Raw genomic sequence first — 12,722 nt, forward strand, 5'->3', positions numbered from 1 at the left:
TTGCTTGGAGGTCACCTCAGGTGGGACAGATGAGAGTTGTTTCAACGTCTCATGGTGGTCTTTTAACTCCGCCACAATCTGTTGAATTTGCTCTCCAAACAAATTGTCGCCTAAGCAGGGCAAATCAGCAAGACGATCTTGGACCTCTGGGCGAAGGTTGGATGACTTTAACCAAGCCCAACGTCTGGCTGAGATGGCTGTGGCTGAAACCTTCGTGGAAGCATCGAATATGTCGTAGGCAGTCCTAATCTCGTGCTTCCCTGCCTCAAATCCCTTGTGAAGAAGGGCTTGAAGCTGCGGTTGGTATTGGTCCGGCAACGTGTCAGCATAGTCTTGCATCTGCTTAAGGATGGCTCTGTTGTATTGAGTCATGTAAAGTTGATATGAAGCTATGCGTGAAATCAACATAGCTCCATGATACACTTTCCGTCCCACACTATCCAGGAACCTGTTGTCCCTGGTAGGTGGGGTAGAAGAGTGCGGCTTAAGACGCTTGGCCTTCTTCTGCGCGGACTCAACCACAACAGAGCGATGATCCAGTTGAGGTTTTTGGAAACCTGGTGCTGACTGGACAAGGTATGTGGAGTCAGCTTTCTTGTTAACTGGTGACACCGATGAAGGAGATTCCCAGTTTTTCTTGAGCAGATCCAAAAACACCTGGTGTATAGGGATGGAAGCGATGATTTTTGGAGCATCCAGAAATTGAAGTAGTTCCATCATCTGGTGTCTGTCATCAGCTTCAGATTGTAGTTGAAAAGGTACAACTTCTGACATCTCTTTCACAAAATTAATGAAAGATAGATCCTCAGGAGGAGATCTTTTTCTACTCTCTGTAGGAGATGGTGGCGAAGGCAAATCTGTGTCAGAAGAGGTATCATCATCATCACCCCAGGTATCGTAGGGATCATGTGGGGCTTGTAGCCCTGATGGACCTGGCTGAGGCTCTGAAGGCATCGATGGAAACCGAGGTGGAATCGGTGCGGTAGGTGGAACCAGAAATGGCATCGATGGCTTCGGTGCTGCCGATGGAATCGGTGCCTGGCGCGGAATCGATGGAGCCGAAGGATAAATCGGTGGAGATATACCAGAAGGTACCGATGGAACTACCCCGGAAGGGGGAATTCGAAACGGTGTTTCTCCTGCCGATGAGAAACCAGTCGGAGACGGTGGTGTTGTCGATGGCACTGGAATCACCGATGGAAGGGCCGTCATGAGTGCCTCCATGCGGCTCAGTAGCGGTGCGAGCGCTTGTATCAACGGCTCGGTGGTCGGTTCCCTCCTCGGTGGCGAAGCCGGTGCTGGCGTCGGTGCCGGGGGCGGCACTGGAACCGGTGCCGGAGACGGTGCCGATGGAGGTTGTAATTTCTTCATCGCTTTCTCGATGGCCTCCTGGACCAGCCGGTCCAGTTCTGCCCGGAGACCAGGGGTAACCATACCCAGCTCGACGGGAGAGGGAGGCTGAGGCAGGGCCGGAGGGACCACCGTAACCGGTGGGATCACGGCCCCCACACCCCGAGAGGGTGAGGGTTTCCTCGATGCCGGCGAACGAGACGTGGAAGGCGTCCGGTCTGTTCGCGGCTTCTTTGTCGGTGGCTCGGCTTGAGCAGAGGTCGATGGCTGTGGATCCTCGACAGGCCGAGACTTGTGCCGTCGATGGCGGTACTTTTCCTTCCGATCCCCTCGCCCATCCGGGGAAGGGACGGGAGTCGACGGCCGAGAAGCGATCGATGGCGGACGGTCACCGGAGGGTTGACGATGATGGTACAACTTCGATGGTGCCGGTTCCGATGACGTCGATGCTATCGATGGCGTTGGGGTGGGTGCATGGAAGAGGAGCCCCATCTTCTCCATCCTGGCTTTGCGACCCTTGGGTGTCATTAAGGCACATTTGGTGCAAGTCAGGACATCATGCTCACTACCCAAACACATTACACAAACCCTATGGGGGTCTGTGATGGACATAGTCCGGGTACAATCCGGACAACGACGGAACCCCGTTGCCATGGCTGGAAGCCAAAATTTAGGCTGGGGATCGGTAAGTGCCATCAGGCCTCGAGGGCCAAATTCGACGGCAGTCGATGGAAGAAGGCAAAAAACTTACCGGGTTCCGTAAGATGACTAAAAAAATTTGTCGAAGGGAGACCCCTGAGGGGCAAATTTTCTTAGGAAATTAATTTCCAAATTCCTGTCAGGAACGTGGTTAGAGAGCTCCTTTCACCGCGTGGCAACTGCTGCGCGGAAAAAAGAAGACTGAAGGGAGACCCCTGCTGGCTGCAGGGTCAGTGCCTTGCTGGGCATGCCCAGTAGGGGCCAGTCAAAGTTCTATTAAACTTTGACAGAAGTTTTCCGTGGTGGGCTCCATCCTCGATGTCACCCATTTGTGAGGACAACCATCCTGCTTGTCCTGTGAGAATGGTAATGGTAATGGCATCGGTGTGGGTGTCATTTAAAATCCCCCACTTACGTGGTAGAAACATCTTTTGCACACATTGGCACACATTCACTTAAAACTGCGCTCACATGTGCGCATGATCAGACTATTTTATAATGTGTGTGCATACACTTGCGTATGCTATAAAATGGTTGCGTCCCTGGGTGTGGGCTGATGAATGCGCCTATGCGCCAATTTAAAAGCTACCATCGTGTTGGGTGCACAATTTTTATTGTATTAATAGTAATAACTGAGAACATTCCTCTGTTCTTATTAATACCAGTCATGTAATCAAAAATAAAAAAAAATAAAAACAACTCAATACTTGGTAAAAGCTTCTTCTGCAGCAGTAACAGCAATGAGTCATTTAAGATGTGTCTACCAATTTAGCTCAGAGGGATGATGCAGTTTTTGTTCATTCTGCTTGACAGAATTGCTCAGGCTCTTTCAGGTTGCTTGGGGATTTTCTGTGGACTGCAGTCTTCAAGTCTTGGTACAGGTTTTCTATTGGATTCAGGTCTGGGCTTTGATATTTGCTTTCTTCATGTTGTCCTGCTCCGTGCTGAGGATCATTGTCCTGCTGAAAGATGAATCTTCTCCCCAGTCCCAGGTCTGTGGCAGACTGGAATAGGCTTTCCTCCAGGATCAGCCTCTACTTTGCACCATCCATCTTTCCCTCAATCTTCACAAGCCACCCTGACCCTGCTGCTGCAAAGCAGCTCTGCAGCATAATGATGCATTCACCATTGTCCCGCTGAAAGATGAATCTTCTCCCCAGTCCCAGGTCTGTGGCAGACTGGAATAGGCTTTCCTTTGCACCATCCATCTTTCCGTCAATCTTCACAAGCCACCCTGGCCCGGTTCCTGTAAAGCAGCCTTGCAGCATAAGGCTGCCATCACCATGCTTTACTGTAAGGATGATGTTAGAAGAATGATGTGCTGTGTTTGTTTTATGCCACACACATCACTTAGTATTGAGACCTAAATGTTCCACTTTGGTCTCATTATACCATTAAACCTTCTCCCACATACATGCAATGTCCTATAAGTGTTTTGGTGCACACTTTAAGCGGCACATCATATGGCGTTTCTTCAGCAGTGGTTTCCTTCTTGGCACCTTCCCATATAGGCCATGTTTGTAGAGTAGTCCTTAAACAGTCTCGGCTAAATAACTCTTTAGTTATTTTAAAGTGATCTTTGGCCTCACCATACCTTCCACAGCAGTTTCCTTTACTCATGGCTACTGACCTTGGAGGGACGGCCTGATCGCGGCAGTGTCTTTGGTGATGCCAAACTGTTTCCATTTTACAATGATGGATCTGACAATATCCCAAGGGATTTTCAAACCCAGTGAAATTTTCTTATAGCCTTCCTCCAATTTGGGCCTTTGAATAATGTTATCCTAGAGTTCTTTTAGCTGCTCCTTGGTCAACATGTTTTGACTTTTGCTTCAGATTCACTTCATACAACAGAAACAGTTTGATTTGAATACTTCCGGATGAAGAATCAGCTTGACTGCTGTGATGCAGGTGGACTCTATCTTATTATGGGCCTTGTTAAAGCAATTTTTTGAACAGGAGCTAATTTGGGTTTACTATGACAAAAGATCTGACACTTATGTAGTCAAGACTTTTTGTTTCTTCATTCTTACAGTAATTAATTTTGGAATATTTCTATAACTGTGCTTTTAAAAGGAAGTAGAGTATGTTGTGTAGATCTCAGTGAAATTCCTGCTTTAATGCATTTTTTAGTTTTTTTAGATGAATATGAAAAATGCATAAAGCTGTGAAGGCTTTTACAAGGTGCTGCATATCCTCTTAATATTTCTGAAGTTCTGGTTGGCTTTTGGCTCATCAGTGGTGCAGGGAGAACTGGATGGGAAATTAGTCTACAATAAGACATGAAGAAATGGAGACCCTGAACAATCTAATTACTCAGTAGGAATGATTGTAAAAATTAGGGGTGTTCATTCGTTTGCAATGTATTGGCAATCCACAACGTATATGCCATATTCGTTGTATTTGTGGGGGTCATGAAACGTATGGCGAACTCCCACGAATACAACGTATCACTAATGAATAAACCCCCCCCTCCTGACCCCCCCCCAAGACTTGCCAAAAGTCCCTGGTGGTCCAGCGGGGGTCCTGGAGCGATCTCCTGCACTCGGATTTCCGGTATTCAAATTGGTGCCGATAGCCTTTGCCCTTACTATGTCACAGGGGCTATGTCACAGGGGCAGCCGACGGCCCGAGTGCAGGAGATCGCTCCAGGACCCTCGCTGGACCACCAGGGACTTTTGGCAAGTCTTGGGGGGAGGGGGGTCAGGAGGGTGGGGGGTTGTAATAAATTAAATTTAAAGGGTTGGGATGGGGTTTTTTTTTGGGAAACGAATACATATGAAACTAATGAACGGATCGGGGTCCCCCGAGAATGGATGCAATGGATTTGGGACCAGACGAATACCGAATGGGATGAATCCGTCCCTGCTGCACATCCCTAGTAAAAATACCTTTTGTGCTCTTAATTATCCGGGTATTGCTTAAAAATATCTAGCACATGAATGCTAGGCAGAATATTTGAAGAAAAAGAAAGCTAGATTTTAAAATAGATTATTTTCTATCATCTTTAGAAGTTGTTTTTAAAATCAGTATGCCTTCATTGGGCCACAAAACTTGAGTTCAGTTCTGCGGACACAGCCTTCTGCTCCCCGACTTAGCTGGGACCGGGGCTGCAGTGGAAACAGCGTTCATGGCACATGAGGGAAGGCGGCTTCAGCCTTTGCACAATGGGGACACCTAATAATTGGACTCTGGGCCCACAACTGCAGGGCTTCTGGGAGAAGCCCTGATGATGGGTCTCCAGCTAAGGATTCTCACTGCAATCACTGGACTGCAATAAGTGAGTTTATTTATTTATTTATTTAATATATATTTCTATACCGGACTTCATGAATAAAATTCACATCAGGCCGGTTTACATGGAACTTGGGATTAACAAGTGTAACCAAACAAGAAGGCCAAAGCAAGCAAAGTTACATATAACAGGGACATAGAACTTGGGGGCTATAGTAGCCAGGAAGTAGGCAGATTGGAAATTAACAACATATAAATAATATGAGACGGGTTAAGAGATTAGTGAACATCCCATTCCTTGGGCTGAGTCCGACGTGCTGAGTCAGACGTGAAATTTTGACTTAGGGGAAGGCTTGGAGGAAAAGCCACGTCTTAAGTTTTCTTCGAAAGGAGTTGGGAGAGGATATAAAAATCCTCGGCTAGTTGCAAATGAAGGCTCATGGCGCTGTAACCAAAAGCAGGCCAGTTCCAACTGAGGTGGAAAGCCAAAACAGCAGGCAGAAATGATTGGGCCAAAAAGAAAAAATAAAGGCTATTTGATGATCAATAAGAATTGCCTTTAATAAAGGTGAGTACAAGATATGGAATAGGACCCAGTCTTTATCTCTAATGAGAGTGGTATCCCAGAAAGTCAAATTTCTATGCCCGGCAGTTGGGATATATGCTTAGCAATGTGGACCAGATTAACTGGGCAGATTGGATGGGTCAGATGGTCTTTTTCTGCTGTCATCTACTGTGTTATTATGTTTATGATTTAATTTGTGTTTGAGCAATAAGTCCTTCTTAATTGGAGGCCTGTCTGGCATTTTCCAAAACCAGACTGTGGATACAATTCTACGGGGAGAATTTTATGAGAGGTGAATCAATTTTGGTTTTATCATCTTGATGTAAAATTGTTTTGCTTTGTGTGGATATATTGTCATAACCAGAAGTTTATCTTTCCTATTAGACCTTTATGACCTTATCAGTAGGCATGTTTGACTGAAACATCTTTTGGTGCCTTGAGTCCATTATTACAATACAAGATTTTAAAAATATAAATTAAACATATAAATGAGAAGAAAAAGCATTATGTATGTGTCCTTATTCTCAACAGAAAATAATGATCTAAAAATATGTTGTGATGACCTTACAAACAGCAAATCATTAACAAAATAAACTTGAAAATATTATTTTTTACTCCCAAGCCTTATTGAACTAATCCCAACCTGTTCCATGTCATCATTCCATTTTTTTTAAATAATTTTTTATTAAAATATGCACAAAATACAACAATAAACACAAATTCAAAATGACAAAGGTGCACAGAACAGAAGCTTATACAGTGAGTTCTTCAATAAAAAGTTGAACAACAAGTGAATTCAGAATTGCCCGCAGGTAACAAAAAGGTTCATCAAGTTAACTAAAACATTAAGGGGTAGATTTTTAAAGAAGCGCACGCGGGGTACATTTGTGCTCGCTACCTGGCGCGCACATGTTATAACATGTGTGCGCCAGGCAGCGGCAGCACACGTTATAACATGTGTGCGCCGCGGCAGCACACATGTTTATAACATGTGTGCTGCCGCGCGCATGTTATAAAATCCATGGTCGGCGTGCGCAAGGGGGTGTGCATCTTGCGCTTGCCGAGCCCAAGGAGAGCCCCGATGGCTTTCCCCGTCCCCTCCGAGGCCGCTCTGAAATCGGAGCGGCCTCGGAGGGAACTTTTCTTCTGCTCCCCCCCACCTTCCCCTCCCTTCCCCTATCTAACCCACCCCCCAGCCCTACCTAAATTCCCCCCCTACCTTGTTATACTTATTTACGCCTGCCGGCCGACTGCTGGCACACCATCCCCCGGCACAGCCGCTGTGCTGGAGGCCTCGGCCCCGCCCCCAGATTGGCGCCACGCCCATGACCCTGCCCCCTTCCTGCCACTTTTTCAAAGCCCGGGACATACGTGTGTCCCGGGGCTTGTGCGCGCCACCGAACCTATGCAAAATAGGCTCGGTGCGCGTAGGAGCAGGTTTTCGGGGTTACGAGCGTAACCCTTTGAAAATCTACCCCAATGTGCAAAGACGATATGGACCAATCAGTCCAGGTAACACAAATAATAGGTCCAGATATAATGCTTAACATGGGAAAACCTAGCACAAAGGTCTGATGTTGGGAGTCTCACATGTAAAATTTAGAAAAGGACCCAAATTCATGGTACACTGTAATATTTATCCCAGACATAAAAAGTGTGAATCTCCATTGAATAAAATCTTCCACTTTGTATAAACCGGAATATCTGCATTGTTTTATTTTGCAGCCTCTAGCAAATGAATCACTAATGGAGTACCCCCAGAGCGAGAAGAGGTAATATCTGGAACAGGAAACCATACTAAAATTATGGCTGGGTCAAACGGAAGGGAGACTTTAGTGATGTCATATATCTGCAATATGACCTCTTTCTAGTAAATCATTATCTGAGGGCAAGTCCACCACATATAAATCAAGGATCCCGCCTCGCCACAGCCCCTCCAGCACCTATCCGTGAAACAGAGTTTCATTTTATGTAAGCAAACAGGGGTATGATACCAATGGTACAATATTTTATATCCATTTTCTTTAACAGTCATACATAATGAATTGCCCTTAAAGAGTCGCCAAACCATGTGATCCCATTGCGCTTCCGTTATGTCCTTATCTAAGTCAGTACTCCACCACATTTTAAAATAACTAATAGGATCCACCTCTTCTTCAAGTATCAACCGATAAATTAATCAATCATCTGTTCTTAACCTTCCCAAGGAATAATATCTCAAAAGGCATCATTACATTTTAATCCAATCCTGGTTTTGTAAGTTGTGTTGTGTTGAGGTCCTCAGTTTTACTTTGTAATGGGAAATTAGAATCCCCTGGATCCAGATAAACGAGGCGTCAATGTTGATTTAACTAATTTGGCATGATTTTCATTGTCAAGTAGTATGTTAGTATGTTTAGGTTATCACTGGAATGACATGTCTGCTACCTCCAACTCATATTAAAATATTTTCCTGTTCTCACTTCTGGTCACATACTTATCAAAAATCAAATCTCTGCTAAGATACATAGCTTTTTGAAATTTCTGAAATAACCAGTCTGGAAAAGCAAGCTGGAATCAATAGTGAGTGATTAGAAGCAGGCCAATAGGATCTGGGCTGTTGGGTTTTTTTTCCTCTTTTTAGCAAGACAGTCTCTAAAAAAGAACATGACTTAGCAAGTGAATTATAATTTGATTTATGGCAGACAACACTAGTAAAGAAACAGTGACAGATTTATGAATTTGCCACTCCTAGACACTGATGGTTCCCCAAGTAAGGTCGGACAACAGGGAGCAGATCTAAGGAACAGACCTAGAGTTTTCTGCGGCAACTTAGGGGTAGATTCTGTAGCAAACGTGTCAAAATCCTAAAGTCAGTTGGCAAACATTTTTCATCTTTCATATTACATTGCTTGTATCTGTATAATTTATTTTCCTTTTATTAAGTGAAGAAACCAGTACGGTAAAGAGATCTCAGGGATGGAGAGAGGTGAGGAGATGGGAGGAGACAGGAGATGGGGAAGACTGAATTGGGATGAGATTAGGAATATGGGATGGTAGAAAAGGAGAGCGAGGGAGGGAAGTTCTGGGATTGAGGAAGGAGAGAAGGGGAGGGGCCGGATAAGGAAAATGAGAGCTCTTCTCTGCTAAATGAGATTCAGCACAACTGGAAGGCAATAAATGTTCAACCAGCCTGCTGCCCTCCCCAATTTTTGCTGCCCTAGGCACAGGCCTAGTGGATCTATTGACAAATCCAGGCCTCTAGGTCTGTATAGAAATTTGTAGACGTTGTCTACTTTAGTGATAAAATGTGCCATTTATTATTGAATTCAAATATGAAAGTGAAACCAGTTGATTGGCTACTATTTCCATGATATTTATGTTTTTACATTTTACTTCAATGTCTACTGCTTAGATAGTGCATAGATAGTAGAGTTTTAATCCTAAATTGTAAACTTAGGTCTTTTTGTGTATTTATGCTTGCATAATATTTCACCTGTCCTGTTTATATAACACTTTAAAACTTAAATCAGCAAAAGGATTATAGAAATACAATTTAATATGAAACAAAAGCCCAAAACTATTATGTATATATATATATTTATATATGTACATAGTTTAGTCTTATTCAGTGGCTACTCGGCTCTTCTTGTCTTGTCTCTTGTATTCATTAAATGGAACATCTCTTGTTACTGTCCAGCAATAGTCTGCAAGCATTGATGGGCTCCATTTGCCCTTATTGTTGTGGAGCGCTAGGAGAGCGATCCCACTCCTGGGTGATGTGTGTCCTTGGGCCACGGCTCGACCCCAGAGGGCTCTGCAGAGGTGCCGCGGGAGGCGTGGCATGCCCGAGCATGGGCTGGACGGGAGCAGGGCTGGAGTGACATGGAAGACAGGCCCTCCTCCGGACCTGCACGCTTCGGAAGACCCAACAACGCAATGTTGGTCTTGTGAACAGTTCTCCGACCGTTCCTAGCCCTTTCGGACCTGCCGCAGGGTACGGCATGAAGCGGCAGGCCGGATGGAGGCCAGGGCAGCGAAGACTGGAACATGGATTCAGACAAGACTCAGGAACAACGTAGACTCAGGCTTAGACGTGGACTCAGGAACGAGGTGCAGGATGCATAGACGTGGACTTAGGCACAGACGTGGACTCAGGATGAGGTACCGGATGCACAGACGTGGACTCAGAAACAGACGTGGACTCAGGAACGAGGTGCAAGATGCAGAGTTAGATTCAGAAGCGAGGTACTGAAGGTGCAGATGAAGACTCAGGAATAAGGGCTGAAGGAAGACATGGGCATTGTCCCTCAGGGCGCCCTACTCAGACCACCCGCGGGTCTGAGTCGCGGACCACCCTGTCTCAGGCGCGCCCTACTCAGCCCTGGAAGGCTGGTCACGGACCACGCTGAGAGCGGGAGAATGCAGGAGAGATCCAGGCGAAGCAGACTCCGATGCTGGGATACTGACATCCGAAGTGCCGTCGGCTGGCAGGAACGGAAGCTCCAGAGCACAGGGACGAATCCCACCTGTTGGCCACTCCAGGGCCCAACAGGCCAGAAGGCTCAGGAGCCAGACGAGACGAAGGGCAGAACATATGGACTGGATTAGGAACTGGATCTGGCACCGACATCTAGGTAACAGGAAAGAAGCTGGTTGCTGCACACCGGCAGCCAAAGCAGGATTCGCTGCACTCCTGGCAGCACTAGGCAAGGATACGCTGCTCTCCTGGCAGCACAAGGCAAGGATACGCTACTCTCCTGGCAGCACAAGGCAGGTTAAAGCATCAGGATCAGCAACAAGGATATCTGGAACAGCAGGAACATCAGGACTGGAACAAGAGACAGACCTTGGGACTGGAACGGCAGGCAGACATCAGGACTGGACGAGGAGCTCCGACAGGTAACACGAAACACAGGACCTTGCAGAAGTGCTGGAACACGGACGACTTCCTGGAGCGAAGGATCTCAGGAGTGACCAACTCCTTGCGAAGGCAAAAACAGACTGAAAGCTGAGCCCTTTAGTAGGGCTGAGGTGGACAACGCCCAGGGAGGGGTCAGCAGGGGACCACACCTGGCTGGTCCTTTAAGAGGAGCAGAGAGACGCGCGCTCGCGCCCTAGAAAGCTGGAGAGAAGAGCTGGAAGCTGGTGGCGTCCTCAGCCACGTGGAGGGCCCAAGGAAGCCGCGGAGCAGCCCTGGACTGGAGCTGGGTGAAGGTAGGTCACTGGAGCAGCTCCCAGCTGCAAGGACAGAAGCAGGAGGAAGCAGAGAGAGGTAAGGCTGGCTGCAGAGGAAGCGGGGGAAGGGCTGACTGCAGGAACGGCTCCATGCCGTGAAGACAGCAGGCAGAGCAGAGAGCTGAAGCAGGCTGCAGGCACCGGCAGGGAAGGCTTCCCAGCCAGGCAAGGACCCGGGCTGAAGCAGCATGTCGGGGGAAGGCAGGAACAGTAGCAGAGAGCAGACCGCATGGCAACAGCCCCAGCTGATTCAGGGAGAAAGAAGCAGCCCGACTGGCTGTCTGTGGAAGGTAAGAGCCTGCCCATGCTTCTCACGGGCAGGATCACAACACTTATAATATTTTCCCATTATGTAGTGTCCCAGTGAAATCGTTCATTATGCTCATCGCTCACTGCTCGCAGTTTGGAGGAAAAAAAAACCTCTAGCTGAGGCATCTCTTTAGTGACATGGTGCAGGGAAGACTTTTGTATGCCTTGAGGTTTTCCTTATAGTTGTCTGCCTTGTTTCTGAGAAAAGTTGCCATCACTAACCGGAAGGCTTTGCCCGCCATCTTTTCTTTGCCATGCAATGCACGGTTAAATGCAGCATCTCAAAGAAGTTCACAAATCTGAGGGCCAACATAGAAACCTTCCTTTACCTAAGCTTCACTTAACCTTGGAAATTTACCACCGAGGTACTTGAAGGTTGCTTTAGTTTTGTCCATGACCTGGCTTGATGTGTAAGGGTGGTAACAAAATCTTCCTTGACACTGAAGGGAAGGACTGATTAAAAAGATGACAAAAGAGAACAAAAATTCCTGCAAGCAATCCCCCTCTCTTTCCCCCTAACTAAAAAAAAAAAAAAATATATATATATAACTATCCTTTCATGATGAAAGTATAGAGTATGTTACATAGATCAGTGAAGCAAACTCCTACTTTAATGCATTTTGATTTGCATTTTTTAGAGAGCTGAATGCGATAAATGTACAAGGCTGTGAGACTTTTACAAGGCACTGTAGCCAGCCAGTAGCAGCCTCTGTTTTGGAGGTACTGCTTTAATGTTGTCCTCACTGGGATTCTTCCCATCATTCCTGCCAGAGGATCTGGCTGTCTGACTGTATAAGGTTTCTAAAAGCCCGGTGCTCGCATCTATGAGGGGATGCGTGCACATGACGACGGACTTGCGCGTGCTGACCAAATTTTAAATGTCGCCCAGATGCACGCATATCTCCTGCTGCCTGCACATCTCAGTCAATTTCAAAAAAGAGGTGTGGTGTAGGCATGGTCTGGGCATTTCGGAGCATGGCCAAGAGATGTGTGCGTAAATACTTATGTGCCCCAGCACATGCCCAGGCCCCCTGCCACGTAACTTTATTTCTACTATGCAGGAGATGTGACTGTAAAAAGCAAAAAAACTCAAAACAAATCCCAGCCATTTCAGAGGGGTTTAAAGGGTCGGGGTAACGAGGGGGAGTGCAGGCTATCAAATCAGGGGGGTTTGGAAGACCTAGCTCAATACTGGGCGAACTGGTGAATGAACTGATGAAACTCGTCATGGCGTGAATGCGAGCCGGTTTTAAAAAACCCTGAATTATGCAGGAGAAATTTGATTTACACGTCTGGGTGCACACACGCTTAGGAGTAGATTTTAAAAGGGTTACGCGCCTAAGTTAGG

The 12,722-nt window shown here is 46.5% G+C and overlaps 1 protein-coding gene across 5 annotated transcripts in view; it reads right to left on the minus strand.

Annotated features, from left to right (window-relative positions):
• Window positions 1–12,722, minus strand: part of NR3C2 (nuclear receptor subfamily 3 group C member 2) — a 531,591-nt gene that overhangs the window by 222,112 nt on the left and 296,757 nt on the right. The window lies entirely within an intron of this gene.

The sequence above is a fragment of the Rhinatrema bivittatum genome, chromosome 1 (genome assembly GCF_901001135.1).
Source record: "Rhinatrema bivittatum chromosome 1, aRhiBiv1.1, whole genome shotgun sequence".
In the NCBI taxonomy this organism is placed as follows: Eukaryota; Metazoa; Chordata; class Amphibia; order Gymnophiona; family Rhinatrematidae; genus Rhinatrema; species Rhinatrema bivittatum.